The sequence below is a fragment of the Pinus tabuliformis genome, chromosome 1_2 (genome assembly GCF_031772625.1).
Source record: "Pinus tabuliformis cultivar Carrire ecotype Pingquan chromosome 1_2, CPIR1, whole genome shotgun sequence".
NCBI classification, from domain to species: Eukaryota; Viridiplantae; Streptophyta; class Pinopsida; order Pinales; family Pinaceae; genus Pinus; species Pinus tabuliformis.
The window spans coordinates 1,103,952,774-1,103,970,625 of NC_142298.1; the positions used below are offsets into that span (position 1 = coordinate 1,103,952,774).

General features: G+C 36.7%; 1 pseudogene; it reads right to left on the reverse strand.

Annotated features, from left to right (window-relative positions):
- Positions 1-3,710: 3,710 nt before the first annotated feature.
- LOC149210021 (uncharacterized) overlaps positions 3,711-17,852 on the reverse strand; it is a 67,251-nt pseudogene continuing 53,109 nt past the window's right edge.

Sequence of the window (17,852 nt, forward strand, 5' to 3'; positions counted from 1 at the left end):
AGTGACCACATGAATGAGGCCATCCTCCCAACCAAAACAATGAGTAATCAGCCAGCACATGTTTCAAGAAACCGGAGTCAAGAAGGTGGAATGAGAATGATTAAAATAGTGGCGACGGTGGTGGCAGAGTGAGAAGGGTGGCGAAGAGGCATTATATGAAGGTGGCGGAGGGTAAAGGAAAGGTTAGTGCAGATAGTCGAAGGAGTAGCTGAATGAGGAGCAGCTAGAAGGAGCCACCAGGGAGGTCTACGTTCTCAGGTATGTGCAACATGCGACCTCTGTCTTCTTAATATCTATCACTATAGGTAGAATGGATAAGTTTTATTATTGCGAAGGACCTGTTGATGAAAAGGGCCTGAGTGAGCTAAGTCATCCCTCCATAAGGCACTGTGAGGGTCTTCGGGGCTTGTCTCCCATTCGGAATCCTGAGGAAATTTGCAGTGGGGAGCCCAGTTTAAGGATTAATGTGGAGAACCAAGGTGAGAACTCCATGGTAAGAGCAGAGGGGTTGTCTGGCAGTGGGGACTCGAAGATTTTGCCCTTAGCCCACCATTTGATCCGCTTCACAAAGGGCCTAATACATCTTTTGCACCCAGGGAATGATTATCTATGCCAGTTTCAAACAAACGAAGAGGAATTCAGTAGAAGTAGAGGAACAACGAAAGGGAAATTGGTAAGCGAAGACGAGCAGAAGAACCTCAAAAAATTGACACCTGTGATTGATGATTGTTTACAAGAGAGGGTAGGAGAAAGGATGGCACGATCGAGTCGTGGAAGAGGACATGGAGACAGAGGCGTCCAAGACAAGGGAGCTCGGGAGGCAGACCAACAGAAACACCAGGCAATCATCACAGAGGGAGAAGGTCCACCATGACAGTGGTTCAGGAGGCGACACGAGCTTACCAGGAAGGAACAGATGAGGATATTTGTCATATTGTCCAAAATATGGAATCCAGCGTGTTGGAAGAACACTGAGAACTAGAGACAGAAGAATGGGCAGAAATGGTTAGCGACCCAGGAAATACCAGCGGAAGGAAGACACTGTACACACAGTCTCTGCATATTTATTGGGTCCTAAAATGCCTCCTGGCAAAGGCTTTAAAACAGGTAGCAAAGGAAATGGCGGAAATAGCCAACGGGACGCCAAATTTACAAAAGGAAATGAAAAACTTCAAGGTAATCATGATCAAACAAAACAACAAATTGGAGGAGATGTCTCAGCTACTGTCTAGGATGGTTAGCATGCACCCAAACCAGGAGGAAAAATGGATATCCCCATCAAAATGGACCCGAATACTGGACCCAGAAAGGAATGATCTTCTTGAGACTTTGCTATGGTTTTTTGATATTCTCCTTTTTACAGTTTTATGCAAATCAGTGGTAGCTTCATTTGTATAGCGCATATAGCTAGTATGAAAAGACATGTCAAATTTTGTTTTTGGAATGCTTGTAGCAAACTCGGGTGGCCAACAGACCTGGTTTCCGGGTGGCAAGGTGAGGCCACCAAAACGTTGCATCTGCTCTCCTTGTTTATCGTAAATAGAAAAGCATCTTGTTTATAGTAAATAGAAAAGAATCTTACTACCTCCAAAATCTTATTTTTTTTATATAAAATATATACTTTCTAGTTTTCTCGCACTGAATTTTAAATAGTCAAATTTTATCTATATAGCGCACGCATACAAATTAAAAAAATTACGCTACCATTTAAAAATAGACTCTAGCACATCAAAATATTGACCGGTAATTTTAAGACGTTTCAAATAATTTAGTAGCCGGCAAATACGTTTAAAAATTTAAAAAAATATTGTGTAACGTCGAATTCCAGGATTGAGTAGAATCTTAAATAAAGCTGATGTGTATTCGGACGTCGTTGTTATCCGATTGAGCTACTTTTTTAAATACTTTCCGATTATCCAGTGATTTATTTTTATGCAACAACGCCTCACTTTATGGAAAATCACTTGTAGAATTTAATAGAGAGTAAATGTTTTCCGATGGATAAGACTGAATTGGCGATGTATATGTGTCAAACCAAAATCCTCATTTTATATTTTATTTGTGCAGCTTTTGCCCATGATCTACAGTTCTATAACGCCACTCAAAACTTGACAGCAGCAAAACGTCTACGTCTTTGGCATTGATACGTTGTTTTCAGCAATAACAATAAACCAGTAGCCTGCTGTAAGTTGATAAGAGAATAACGGCTACATCTTTAGGGATACGATTTTATTTTCAACGAAAATTATTGATCACACTTAGTGCAGGTCTGTAGCCTTTATGAATTATTCCTCTTTTCACCGAACATATTTTTGGAAATTCATTTACGAATCAACACTGCAAAAATTAACTCGTTCAAAGGCCAACTGACCGCCATGGGTTATAAACTAGCGAAGAAAGTAGCATGCTTCTGTATGACGACTACTCTGGTTGACACTGCACAAGCACATTTCCTTAAAAAAATTACAAATTCTGCTGCAGTGTCGTCCTCTCTTCTCCATTTTTAAATTTGAAATACGTCCGTACGTATAAAACTATTAAAAACAGAAGAATTCTGATCATCACCCAATTTTAAATCCTGTTCTATATCCGCCAAACACCTTTCCTATTAAATATTACAAATTCTGTCGGACTCGGAGTCTCCTCTTATCATCTGTATTTTAATATCCTTCTAGGAATCACATGCTTCTGTATCTACTAGATAAAATAGATTACTGCCTTCTGTACCTTGCGTAGGATTCGATGGTTATATTGCCAGCTTTAAAATCCGGGTTTAAGAAGATTGGCATCTCACGACATGACAGAACTTTATCCAATCACTGCACAGAAGTAATGTTTTCGTCTTCGGGTGAGCATTTGTGTTATTGGGTTAGTTTGGGGTGAACTTTGGGTTTTCCGATTTTTAATTTGTTAGATAGTAATGTTTTATCTTCTTTCAAGTTAGATGTTGTATTATTTTGGGAATTCGAAAAAAAATATTTCAATTAGCCGTCACGGAAATTAGATTTGTTTGCTCGTAAAAAGAGAGAAAGTTTCAACAGAAACATACATGAACCTTTCATGGCAATGCCATAGTTCAACAAGACTGTATCATATAGGAAAGAAACTACTTAAGAGTATGAGTAGAAGCAAGGTCCCGTGAGCTTATACCAGTTGCTGTATAGGGTTTCAGCTTACATTGGAATTGGAAGTGACTCTCGGTGTGGGATAAACCACGATACAATATGTCAAACAAGATAGTTGATAAAGCTGTATTTTTTTTATTTCATTAAGGAAAAAATTGTAGCCTTTTTATTTCATTAAAAGGTTGTATTTTTGTTTATTTATTAAAGGAAAAAAAATTCATATAATTTCTGCTTTTGTGTTTTTTTATGGTTTAAATTATATTTTTTATTTTTTATTTTTTAAATATTTAAATTATATAATTAATAATTTAAAATTATATATATTTTTTATTTTTTAATAAATTTTATAAATAAAAATATATTCAAAAAATATATCAATATATTTACAATATTAAAACTCTATCTATTTTTTTTTTTGAAGTTTGTTCAAATTATATTTTTAAATTTTTATTTTCTTAAATATTTAAATTATATATTTAATAATTTAAAATTATATTTTTTTATTTTCTAATAAACTTTATAAATAAAAATATATCATCTCTTTACAATATTAAAACTCTACTTGTCTCCTTAGTAACTAATGAATTAAAAGGTCTTGAGCTCTGCAACCTCAGAAGCCCGCAACCCGCGGGAGCCGAGACTACGTGCGCAGCCGCTCCCCTCGCGCCCTGAGACTACGTAGGTGCCCCCGGGAAGCCTTGCCTCGAGCCTGCGTGGGATCTCGCGAAGGTTTTGTTTCTGCGCCTGCGGGGATCCACCGAGAGGCCTGCTACAAGCCGCGGCTACCCTGGCTGGGGTTTGATTCTCCATGGAGAAGCCTTCTCCTCCTCCCCCTTCTGCAGCGGAAGCCTTGAAAGCCCTCCTAGCCTCTCTGCCCAAGAAGAAATGCTCAGAAGCAGCGAAATTTGTGAAAAGCTTGGAAGATATCCCGGAGATCGCCCTCCCACGAGAAGTGCCGATCCAAGTAGCTCTCTCCTTGGCAGATCGGGCACTGGTAGGACAGTTTACAGGACTCTGGCCTTCCCCGAAGAGGACCGAGAACTGGGTTGCCAGGAACTGGGCACCTCTGATCCAAAACAAGGTAACCTCTTACTTCCTCGAGAAAGGCTACTTCTTGTTTGAATTCTCTGCAAAAGAAGACAAAGACCTAATTTTCATGAATGGCCCCTACTTCATGGGCCCCCAAGGGTTGTACTTAAATAAATGGACTCCGGACTTCGATCCGGCAGTTGACGTGCCAACAACAGTCTCGGTTTGGGTAAGGCTTCCCAACCTACCAGTTCATTGCTAGAACTGGGATTCGTTAAAGCACATTAGCAACACCCTGAGAAAATTCATATACAAGGCCAATAGCAAGGATCAATACTACTGCGCCAGAATCCGTGTAGAGGTAGATTTGGAGGTCGGACTACCTGAAGCTGTCAAAATAGTGGTTAGTCCCTAGACTCATGTACAAAAACTCGATTACGAGCAGCTGCCATTGAAATGCCGGAAGTGCCACGTCTACGAGCATTTCGCAAGGGACTGCCTGTCCAAAGGGGGGGAAGAAAAAGGAAAGCAAGAGGGATGGAACCAGGCAAAGAGATCCAAAACCTCTCACAGGAAAAACAAAAATGGCAGTGCCAAGAACCCGCAAGAGGGTATTGCTCAAAAATCAGCCAGGGAAAACCAAGGTAAAAAATTTGAAATCCTTGGATCTGAAGTCATGACCACATAGGAAACATAAGTGCCAAAGTAGATCTCTGCCTCAAAAGCTTCCCCCTCCATCCAAAGCATACCAGAGGAGAAGACCCCAGAAGAAGAAGTGGAAACCCAAGAGTCTGAAGAATCAAAGGAAGAAGGGGAAATTGGGGAATCCCAATCCTCTCCGAGAAGGTCTACACGAGGGCACAAGACGGCAAAAGAAAAAAGAGAACAAGAAAATTACAAGGACAAACTCCATGGTAGCCAGCCAATGCTAGAGAAACTCCTTTCAAAAACCCCGAAGGTGATTAGGATTCAATCACAGGGCTCTAAGGGAGCCCTCCAAGGCAGAAATACATAATGAAGTTTGTCTCCTCGAATTGTAGGGGGATGGGTACCTCAGCAAAGGAAGAAGCGATGAGTAGCTTAATAAGATTGGAATCCCCAGATATCCTCCTCATGCAGGAGACCATGTTGGAGGATTCAACCTTCCTCCAAGCAAGCAAAAGATGGTGGAAAAAGAATGGAGCGCATGGAGGGTCGGCCCGGGGAGCGTCGGGAGGACTTGGGATGCTCTAGAACTCAAACAAGTTTTAACTAATCTCTGAATCCCTAAATACCCATTGGATCTTTTTAAAATTACAACATCTAGAAACAATGGAGATTATTTGTATTTTCAATGTGTATGCTCCTAAAAATGCAAGTCAGAAAAAGAACTGTTGGGATTCCATGAAAAACCTAGTAGATCTAGAAAATTTTTGAAATATTATCATTGTCGGAGATCTAAATCTCACACTCCGAACCTCAGAAAAAAGAGGAGGCAGCATAGTTAGGGATCCGACAAGAGAATGGGCCGAAGATCTCATGCAAGAATGGGATTTGCTAGATATAAAACCAGTCACAGGCACGTTCACCTCGTTAAACAAGAGAGTGGGGCTGGGATACATAGCATCGTGACTGGATCATTTTTTGGTCCAAAGCTCCTTCCTTCTCTTGGGGCTGGAGGCTAAAATGCGCATTCTCCAAAGCAATGTCTCGGATCATAAGTCCATCTGTCTAGAACTGATTCCTTCAAAGGATCTAGGGCCTATACCGTTCAGGTTTAGTTCCCTATGGACCAAAGAGGCAGATTTCATGCAAAAGATTAGAGAATGCTGGATGAAGCTAGTCAAGGGATCTCCATTCTTTGTTTGGGAAGAAAAGCTGTGCATGGTAAAAAAGATGCTAAAGGGTTGGATAAAAACCTTACCTAACCCTGCAGTGGATAGGAAAAAAACTCAGCAAGAGCTTTGAAATTTGGCACCTTCATCTGGAAGTTGCTGACATCACCAAAGAAGAGCTAGACAAGGAATATCAGCTGCAGCAAAAATTCCATAGGGTATTCCTGGCAGAAGAGGAATTTTGGAGGCTCAAGTCAAGGAGTCTATGGCTCAAGGCTGGAGACCGTAATTCCTCCTTTCTTCACAAGCAGGCCCAAGATAGAAAAGGTCGTAATAGTATTTCAGAAATTAAAAATGAGGAGAACACCTTAAAAGACTTCATCAGCATCAAGAAGGCTGCATCAAAACACTTTGAAAAAATGTATTTAAAGTCGAGGAGATCACCAAAAATGGCAATCTGTTAGACAATGTCCCCAAGCTAATCACCGCAAAGATTAACCAGATGCTAGAAGATAAAATTTTGAAAATGGAAGTCAAAGAAGCGTTGTTTGCTATGGAACCCCACAAAGCTCTGGGCCCTGATGGATTCACACCCAGGTTTCTTCAAGTATGCTGGGAGATAGTGGAGAAGGATTTTATGAAAATGATAAATAAATCCCAAGAATGCAAGAAAATTGGGGGTTGTACAAACTCAACCTTTCTCGCCCTTATTCCCAAAGAAAAAGGCGCTAACACCTTCAATAGATTCTGTCCAATATCCCTATGGAATATTAGATACAAATTGATCACAAAAGTTATAGCTAACAGATTGAAGAAAATTCTCCCAAAAGTCATCCTGGAGAATCAAGGAGGCTTTATTCAAGGAAGACAGTTGGTAGACAATTTTATCCTGGTCCAAGAGGCAATCCACTCGAGTCAACGACGCAAAGAACAAGGTATGGTTATTAAACTCGATCTAGCTAATGCATTTGATTGTGTGAGACATAAATTTTTCTTTGATGTTATGTGCAAACTTGGTTTTGGACAAAATTTCATTAAATGGATCAAAGCTTGTATCTCTGAACCCTGGATTTCCCCTCTTGTGAATGGCAGGGCTGCTGATTTCTTTAAAGCATCTAGAGGGCTGAGGGAGGGGTGCCCCCTGTCACCTCTCCTCTTCGTGCTGCAAGCCTCTGCCCTTAGCTTCCACTTAAACAGGAAACATCAAGACCAAGAGATAGCTGGGCTATGCATAGCATGAGGACAAAAAGTGTCAACCACGCCCTCTTTGTAGATGATACGCTGCTCCTGGGGGCTGCTTCTCAATGGATGGCAAGGAAATTCAAGGAAGTTTTTGAAGACTACTGCCAAGCTTCAGGCAGTGAATTAAACAAGGGTAAGTGTCATACTTATTGTTGGAATGTCATGGCAGTTGTTGCTAGTGACATAGCCAGATGCCTGGGATTTGCTGCTTCAGCATCTTGGAATTCCTTCAAATACCTCGAGCTACGTGTCTTTCACAAGAAAGCTAGAAGCAAGGACTGGTACCCTCAGATTGAAAAAATCAAAGCCAAAGTGCAGGCCTAGGGGTCAACATGGCTCAACTTGGCCAGGAAATCAGTGCTAATTAAATTAGTGTTGAGTAGCTTGCCTCTCTTTCAATTTTCTATTCTCTTGGCACCAATGGGCATCATAAAAAGAATAGAGGAGCTAATCAGAAAATTCCTTTGGAAAGGAGGAAAAAATAATGAGAAAATGCTCCCTTAGTATACTAGGAAACAGTCTCAAGGCCGTTACAAGAAGGAGGACTAAATTTTAAAGATCTAAACTCTCAAAATTTAGCAATGGGAGCCAAACTAATCTAGAAGATTATAGCGCCAAAGCCTGGTTGGGTGCAGTTGGTGCTGTGGAAAAAATACTTCAAAGGCCAGAGACTCAGGTGTTTGGAACAACAAAAAGAGCACTTCATAACCCCTCTCAACAACCTTATCTCCAAAGTCGGGCCTCTTATAAGAGAGAACGACTATTGGATTCCTGGGAACGGTAAACACATTAAAATTTGGGAGGATAACATCATGAACAAACCTCCACTATCGAACTCGAGCCTAAGCAAAGAGCTGAAAATGTGGATGGACGAGGCCGACATTAAAATGCTATGGGATATTTCGACCTGGCAGGGAGATAGTTGGGCAGGCTGGAAATCAGATGTCCCAGCTATGTGGATGCGAGAATATGCCACGCTCCTTCATCTACTCCATGGAGCTAGCCCTACTCATGCAAAAAAGAAGGATATGAGAGGCTGGGGAGAAAAAAAGTTTGGTTATTCAGTATCGCAGGGCTACATCAAAATCAGGGAGAGACCCCACGTTCCACCCAATCTGGCGCCTTGGAACAACATTTGGAATTTCCCCACTATTCCAAAGATTGACTTCTTCTGTTGGCTGCTATGCCACCAAAAAATATTAACAGAATATAGACTACAGAAAAGGGGCTTCCATGGCCCATCAAGATGCATCGCATGCAAAGAAAATTCTGAAACTGTTGGTCATATTCCTCTGAATTGCAAATTCACAGTCCAAGATTAGCAGGAGCTCCTCGGATCGTGGAATTCGATGCTCATCCTTCCCCAGGCTATCCCGAATTTGTTCAAAGGATGGGTGGCAAGATTCTGAGGCCCATGTCCAAAAAACAAGATTGTCAAACTTGCTTGGAATGCCCTGCCCAAATTTATGAGTTGGCATACCTGGTTGGAGAGAAACATAAGGATCTTCAACGGTAAGGATCAGAACTACAAGGTAGTCGCAAATACAGTCAAGGGGCAGTTAAATGAATGGCTAAGTGATAAAAAGGATGATACAAATCCAAGCCAAGATGACAAAAAGTTCGGAGCCGCTCTCAACCTTAGCTTCCAAAATTCGATGACACCTCTCAGATGCCTTAAAGACTAGCAAATAAGGAAAAACAGGGCAGAGTTTCAAGCTTGGTTATTCAATCAAGGCCTTCCTTCTCTGTTCTTTGACGGGGCAGCTAAGGGGAATCCACGAAGAGCTGAAGCTCGAGGCATAATTATAAACCCAAAAGTTTCTTCCACTCACAGATTTGGATGGGGTCAAGGCCACACCACTAGTATCCAAGCAGAAGTCATGGCGTTGCTCCAAGGGATCAAAACACTTAAGGCCCTAGGGCACATAGAAGCAATTGTATTGGGGGATTCACAAGTCATTATCAATGCTATCTTGACCAAAACAAATCTAGTAGATCTTTGGTTGGCTAGGACAATCTTAGGAATTAAAGGTATGATCATCCGTGAAGCTGGAATTTTTCCATGTCGTGAGAAACAACAATAAAGAAGAAGAAATAAGGCAGCCCAATTAGATGCTGGAACCATTCAGAGAGACAGTGAAGTCTCATGGGACCCAATCCCTTAAAAAGCGATATGTTCTATCGTCTTTTGGTGAAGTAGTTCGTCTGTATATCTAAGCTTGGAAAATCAGCGGGAAAAGATCAAGAAAAAAATTGTAAAAAAATGAGATTCATAAATGAGTGTGCCATGTTCAGCTCGTTGGAGACAATTCAAGAAACCAATCTCAGCTATTGTAACCCAATCTATGGCATTTTGCCTTCAGCTAATGAAAGAATCATACCCTTTTATGTTAACAAGAAAAACTCTACCTAGTTTTTTTTGAAGATAAGGTAAAATTGAATGTTAAAACTTTATGTATTTTTCTTTTAATTTCATAAATTCAATGTAAATCATTTTGCAATAAGTTGAATTTCGTAAAGCAATTGTGAGCGATCTAGTTTTTGTTTTAATAACATTGTCCCTAAAATCATTATCATTTCAGTTTGGAAAAAGTTTAATGCAAGTTATTTTTATTTAAATGTGTAATAGATTTTATTTTTGTTTGTATAAAATTTTATTGGTTACAAATCAAATGAAGATAATTAAGAAGATTCATTTTAATTATTATCAGAAGCTTTGAATTTTTATAATAAACTTTGAGGTTGATTGAATTTATTATTGTTTATTAAAATTGAAAACTTTTGTTAAAGACACAATTATTACTTTGTTTTATTTTTATAACTAAATTTGTACTTTTTAGACTAAAATAATTGGAAAGTGAGTTGGCTTTAGACTTGCACAGCACCGGGTTGGAATAAGACCACTATAAATCCTAGCACAAATGAATATTTTATTTTTATAACTAAATTTGTATTTTTTAGACTAAAATAATTGGAAAGTGAGTTGGCTTTAGACTTGCACAGCACCGGGTTGGAATAAGACCACTATAAATCCTAGCACAAATGAATCCGAAGAGATTTGAACCTTAACATCCTAGCACATCACAGTTCATTTTCATAGTCATAGCAAATTAAGTTTTTACATTGGGTAACTAAATTCATCCATTAAAAAAAATTGATTCTAAATATATATTCAACCATGTATAATAAGTATAAAGTGAAAATTAAAATGATTATTTTTTAAGTTTAAATAATTTTATAAAATTAATATAAATTTTTTTATTAGGTAATATTTAATATTTAAAAAAATATATAAAAAATATAATATATTATAAAAATAATATTTTATATTATTTTTATAAAATGTTTAAAAATATATTTTAAGGGTGGTTGGTTTTCATTTTAATTATAATTTTATTTTTTTAATTAATAATTATAAAAGAATACCAATACTAAAAAACAAAATTCCATAAAATAAAAGTATTAGATATATTTTTGTAACACTTTAAAATTGCATTAAAATTACTGAGAATCACTAAGCGAATCTTCACTAGATGTTCATTTAAGTTTTAATTCATTTTGGTGTTCAACATTAAAGGATTGAGGCTGGAAGGCCAAGAAACATTTATTATAGTTATCTTGTGATTAGCTAAATTATTGGTAACACTACTTTAACGAGAATAAAACTATTTTTTAGTTAAAAGAAATGGTTACCAAGAAGCAATTACCCTTTGCCTGAAAAGGGAAATATAGAGAGGGGAAATGGGTAAGAAAATATGTCCTAGAGGTCGGTAGAATAAACCAGTTGGAAGGTTGCTCAAGATAGTCAAACAGATAGTATGGAGATAGAGGTTGGACAGGAGTCCACAAGCCCATGGTACTAACTGTAACTGCATATTAATCCAGTGTGCAAGGTAGAAAATGCTCAAGGGAGAGCCTGGATGTGATTGCCACACTCGTGGCTAGGAAGAGAGACTTTTTGAAAACTCTTATTATTATTATTTGGAGGATAAAGGTGAGTAAGATAAAGAACTTCAAAGATAATTAAGACAAAGGACCTCAAAGATTTAGTATTGGTCTATATATTTTTCTCTCGACTTACAGGATAATATATTTATTATCCTTAATATAGAATGTTGTTAAAGATGCTAGAAAGCAGATGTTATCATTGACTTGCAAGTTAGATAAATAAACAAAACAAAGGGCACACTTCTATGTAAAAACCTTCAAATATATGATGGACAACGAAGCGGACATAGTGGAATTAATTGTTTTGCAAATCCGAACCATATTATGAAATATAACCCAACAATAAAACAAAGGAATTGTAAATATCTTTCTGACAGACTTCAAAGTAAACATAAATAGTATTAGAATAGCAGTTTGAAAGGTTGAGTACATGTTAAACAATTCTCCTACTCTAAGTTAAGCAAAGAACAATTAAACATATATCATGGCAATAAGAACCATCGGGATAACCTTTACCCATAAGATTCTACGTAATAAATAAATGCAGGTATACACAGTAGATCACTATAAATAATTTCGCTGGAACCCTCATATTTGAATATATATACTGTGTACATATGAATAAGGTCGCAGGACCTTGAATCCTGTAGTATTGAGACAAAATGAGTATATTATATTAACAATTGTATTAAACAACAAATACACATAACTTAACAATTCAAAGCAATCTAAGAAACATCAAACGCTATCCAAGAGGCCACCTAGAGGCACTGTCGACTCTTGCATGCATTTAAGAAGGAATTCATCCAGTCTTTCTTTAAAACAAAACTCAAATCTTGGAACGAGTCACAATATCAATACATTTATATTTACAACAAAAAATATGTGCATTCGATAGCCAGAGCACATCGTTTTCTAAACTTAAACAAAAATGAGTAGTGTATGCATGCATAACTTAATCTAAATCATAAGGAGGAAAAACCCTCTATGAAACCCTATAATGACAGGTTGGAATAGACTATCAAAGGTCTCAGGGCCAACTTGTAAAATGATTGGAAGGTTGTAAGCCCTTACAAAATTAAATGTTGCGAATGCAAACATTAGGATTCCCGTAAGATTGCTTACCTATCACAAAACAGCATGGATTAGTAAAATCAGTGCAGACTGAAACCCTTGCGGTGTAATAATAAATTTGCTAATGATAATAGGGATTCTTACCTAGGATTGAGGCATCCTCATGCTGAAACGATAATATGCAGAATGACGAAGGGTTTTAGTGACAAATCCAGAAGCCGAGGGTAAGAATACATAAACTAGTAGTAAAACTATAATGAGAAGGAAATTGCAATAAGATCTATGGTCATGGAAAGAGTACCTTTTTCTAGTGTCTCAGAGTGTTGGTTGCTTTCCGCCACTTCTGCAACCTCTGAAGCCATGCCTGTAATAGGATGATGAACCTTAGGACAGGTAGGTGCTTGAAACCCCTGAAATGGTGTTAAAACCTCAAGGCTGAGAAAATAAAAACCTTTGTACATTAAGGTCATTGACATACCTACTCCAGGAGGTTCCACCTTCATCCTTGTTTGGAACCAAAGAACAGAATGTATAGGGTTGAGTGCTACAGAGAACCCCGGCCATAATAGAGCAGTGCAGGAGACCGGAGCGGCAGTAACAATGAACCACCAGAGGCTCGAATGTGAGGGGATGGTTAGAGAAACTAAATCTAGCCATTTCCCATCGTTAGATCAACAAAAGAAGATGAACGATGCCAGAGCAAGCCATATGGTGGGATAGAACACCAGTACCACACCTCAGTCAGGTTTGTCCCTGCGTGTTACCACCTATGAGTGTCAACCAACAAAATCTTGCCTTGGATAAATGTGTTCATTAAATTCAGAGGATCCCCGTTCAGATTTTCCCACCTGAACATTAAAGACCACTTGCAATCACAAACAAACGGTTTAATCTTGAATAAATATATGTATGCATGATGAGGGGTCATTGTGGGCTGATGTTATAATCTTTAGGATTGCGGCTGTATACTATTAATTTTTATTTGTTTTGCATTTGTTTTCATTTCAATTAAATTTAATTTAATTTGTTTTGCATTTGTTTTCATTTCAATGAAATTTATAAGTGTTATGTGAAAATTTGTCATTTAGCTTTTAACATTTCAAAATTTAATGAACAAACAAATAATCACCCTAGGTAAATTTTAATCAACAAATAAAATAAATATCACACAACTTGAACCCAAGTACAATATAAGAAAGCCTCATCTATAAACCTTAAGATGAAAGATACTTCTTAAAAGGAAAGGTTCCCTTTAGAATTTGGAAGGTAAAACAATGTCCTATTAAAACAAAGGCAAAGTTCCCTTTAGAGTTTGGAAGGTAAAACAATGTCCTATAGAAACAAAGTCTAAATGCCTTTCAATCTAGCTACAATCAAGTTACAATGTAAGAAAGTAAATATTATACATTAGAAAGGCTTCTTAAAAGGGAATGTTCCCCTCAGATTTTGGAAGGAAAAACAATGTCATATTGAAATAGAGTCTAAATGCCTGAGCCAATTTTGTAATTCTATTTTTTCATTTAAAAAATTCCACTCGCTTTTAAGTGTCTTGATTGAGCATATAATGAATATATTTTAGATTAATTCTTGAAACTTTTAATATCATTCAATTATTGTGCTTTAATATCTTAATTTCAAAATTATTTATCATTTATAATTTGTTTTATTGTTAGTTGTTTTCAAATGAAATTAATTGTATAAAGTAAATGGAATTAGTGGTGTTTGCATGTCCCAATTTAATGTCATCCAAGATCAAAAAGCTTTTATGTAATGATTCAAATTCCATATAAAAGTGGAGCAACTTATTTTCCATAATTCCTATATCTTTACGGAAGAAGATCTTTGTTAGCAGTAGCAATGAAAATGGTAATACAAAATATACTTTAAGTGAAAATTTTAATACAAAATATCCTTTAATCACGTCTAAATGATTGTAAATAGAATTAAAGATTAAGAAGCAAATACCTTATCAATGCATTGAAATATTTTTTTTTTATTAAAATCATTTTGTAATATCAATTTATCGATTTTGAGTAGACTTCATGATTTAAAAATGTCAGAAATGTCTTATAGAACGAAAATCACTTTAATCCTATTTTCTTTCTTAAAAATATTCAATATTTTCAAAGAGAATGTGAGTAAATAATTTCTTAGAACTTTGCACAATAGGAAGCCTTTTAGATGTTAATTAATCTTTTAGGATATTATAAAATATTTGTTTACAATTAGTTTATAGCAGTTAGCAAAACTACTAGTTGGTCAATTGTAATCTTGTAACTATTTTGGACTGTATAAATACTAGAGGATCTAATTTAATAAACAACTGATTCAATTGTGGAGTTCATTTTTTGGTCTATAGCTGCAAGGTGAAGCATCAGAATAATGATTCACGGTTGGTTTGAATTCGAATGAATGTGTCAGTGGAATGTGAACGTGTGAGGTCGACGTAGAGTTCGTGCAGTTGGAAAATCTGGTACGTAAGACAGTCGTTGTTACGTGGATTGACCATATGTCGAGGGTTTATTGAATCATTGCAGGTAGATTTCGAAACCTACTTGCGTTCCCCCACAATGAATGAGGGTTGTTGATTTCCACACAAAGTTGTTTTCCTTAAAGCATTTACGGGACTACTCACCTCATTAACGATTGACGAGTCTGGTGCCTCCGTGCACCCTCAATCCGTACTCGCACCATTGATGGGACGGAAATTCCTATTTCTTACCCTATAGGAATTTTAATGCGGCCTGACATGGGGCCGCATTAAGGCGATACAACACGTCGCTAAGTGATGAGAGAGAAAAATCACTTAGCGGCGTGTTGTATCGCCTTAATGCGGCCCATGTCAGGCCGCATTAAAATTCCTATAGGGTAACAAATAGGAATCGCCTTGATTGGCCCATGTCAGGCCGCATTAAAATTCCTATAGGGTAACAAATAGGAATCGCCTTGATTGGATTGACGTTGTTTGTTGTAATACCGACGACCGTTGTACTGGTGTGTTGTCCCCCGTTGATGGTGTTGAATTGTATGTTGTCGTGTGATGTCCCTTCGTTGCATTAAAACCGCTCTTGCTAGATTGAGTTGGATTAGATAGAATCGTAGAAAAGCTAAAGAAGAATATTTAATTAATTATTTAAATGGTTATTTATTAATAAATAAATAGGTGACGTTCATTTAGTTAGGAATGAAATATATTTTTTTCAAAATAAAATAAAGATTAAATTTTATTGATGAATGAGATTTGATAATTTTAAGTATTCTAGAATAAAATTTTAGATAAGTTTAATGGATGAGAGAGAAACATCCATTAAGTTTTGTAGCTAGAGAAATATGTTAATCTTATAAAAGTCTAAATGCACCACGAGAGAGAAAGGTAAGCTTTTAAGGAAAAGCCTAGAAAAGTGGATAAAATGATCGAGAAAAGCACGACGCCGCTAAAGGAAACCTGATCAAGTGGATAAGTATTCTCAACTCGGGGGGAACTGGAGGTAGATTTCATAGTTGGGTGGCAAGTGTGCTCATTAAGTACGATTCGATGCAGTGATTTCTAGTCAAAAAATCAGCGCATAATTCTTTCTTCAAATACTTGTGAAATTATTTTGATGCATCTAAATTATGCCATTCATTTTTATGCATATTAATATTGCAATGGTTTTATCATATATAAATTTTGTTGTGATTTTGATTACCTGGATTCTCGAGTTATCTGATTTATGGTACATACGAATTCTAGGATTGATTCAAATGCTTATAGATTTTGGGGTTTTTCTTTTAATGCATATGACCAAATGTATAATGTTATTAAAGGAAGATATATAATTTGTAATTTAAGTCAATAGTGTATATGAGAATGTCTAATTCAAGGTAGAATGTTACATCCCTATGTGTGGATTACAGATGACATGAGTTGGTAAAACACTTTAGGAGGATAAAATTTAGTAAGGAAAAATATTAAATATATAGAAATGAAAGAGAGAAGTTGTGTAGTATAACTTGTAGCATTTACCCCTACAAGGTAAAAGATTAGTGCTAGCATCCTCTTCAAATATATACATATATACATATGGGAAAGAAAGTAGATTGGAAAGACATGAGCAATCACATAGGTGAAGGATTTGCGAAGAGAGTGATATTCATGCAAAGATATTGACATTTCAATATTCGACAAAACTATAAAGATGGTATAGTTCAAACATATGTGCCATGTGTTATATGATGAAGAATGAATTTCAGGTGTTGAACAAACTTGGTGAAGATGTAGATTGTGTAAAAACATTTTGTTGAATAAGAATTTAGATATGTTAGGATAACCCTAACAGTCTATGTTGATATTGTAAACTATTGCATCTCGGTTTCCTCATACTTTTATAATCAATTCAAATAAATCAGAGTAGACTTGACTAATTCACTTAGGAGGATGACTAAAAATCATATAATCATCATAAGAATGGTAGAGACAATGGATTACCTTGCGTTGATGTAAATTTAAAAAATTAAAAATTGATACCATGATATCAAAATAACGACATCAAGCTGAATGTTGCAAATGTGACATTAATATTTATTACCCTTGTTTAAGGGATATAAAAATAATTGGGCAGCTAGTTATTCTAAATTAAACTGGGAAATCAATATATTACAGTTAAAATAAGTAGGATTCCATGTGTTAGTGTCGGTATCTTCATCCCTCCGTCAGAGATCAAATTATCTTGTTGCATTGCATATTAGGTGTCTCACTCAGTTAGCTGCATTCCATTAGGAGCATGGATCATCTGACGGTAGTGGCTTATTATAAATTTTCCCTCATGTCCTTTACTTGCTGGCCCATTTCCATCTATCAAGATTATTTGCAGTCACTTTTGTCTTTAAATTTGCAAAAGTCAGTTCTAGGGTTTCAGTTTCATTAGGTCTAAGGTTTCATTTAAAAAGATCTTCAAAATTTCCAATAGCAGCCAATAGGCACATGAGGAGGTTGAATAAAGTTCCAGTACCAAGAAATTTCATAATCAATTGCTCATAAATGTATTTTTCCTCAAAACTTTGTGTATTTTAGGTTTTTATTGTATAAATTCATGTATTTTCAGTTCTCTTGTATGTAAATCACTTCAGTGGCAACCCTGGTCACCTTTCCAAGCCTCAGTAGCTCCATCCCCTGCAAGGAAAACAAAAATCAAGTCATTCAGTTCATCAAAAGGCTCAAATAAAGTAAACTGCTCAAAAAACAGAGGTGAAAAGTAAAGTCGCATGGCAAACATTATAAAGGTGGGTTTTATGAATCAAAAATTAAAAATATCTTGTATATAAATCATTTTTTACATTTAAAAAGCTCATTGGCATTCCAAGAAGAAATATTGAGCAAAGTGAAATCCGTGTTGGAAAAAGCAAAGCAAATTGTAGCAAAGGCACTCAGTTTTGGAGGCGAGGCACACTAGGTGAGAGGCGTGGTGCATACCAGAGGCATGACGCAAAGGGCCGCCCTCCTCAGTGTTAAATTTGTACTGGTGCAACGCACACAGGAGGCACGGTACATAGAGCTGCCAAGCCCGATTTCCTCAAAAATTCCCTCACATTGCCAAAATCACTCAAGTCTTTTACTGTGCAAGTAAGTCAATATCTTTTC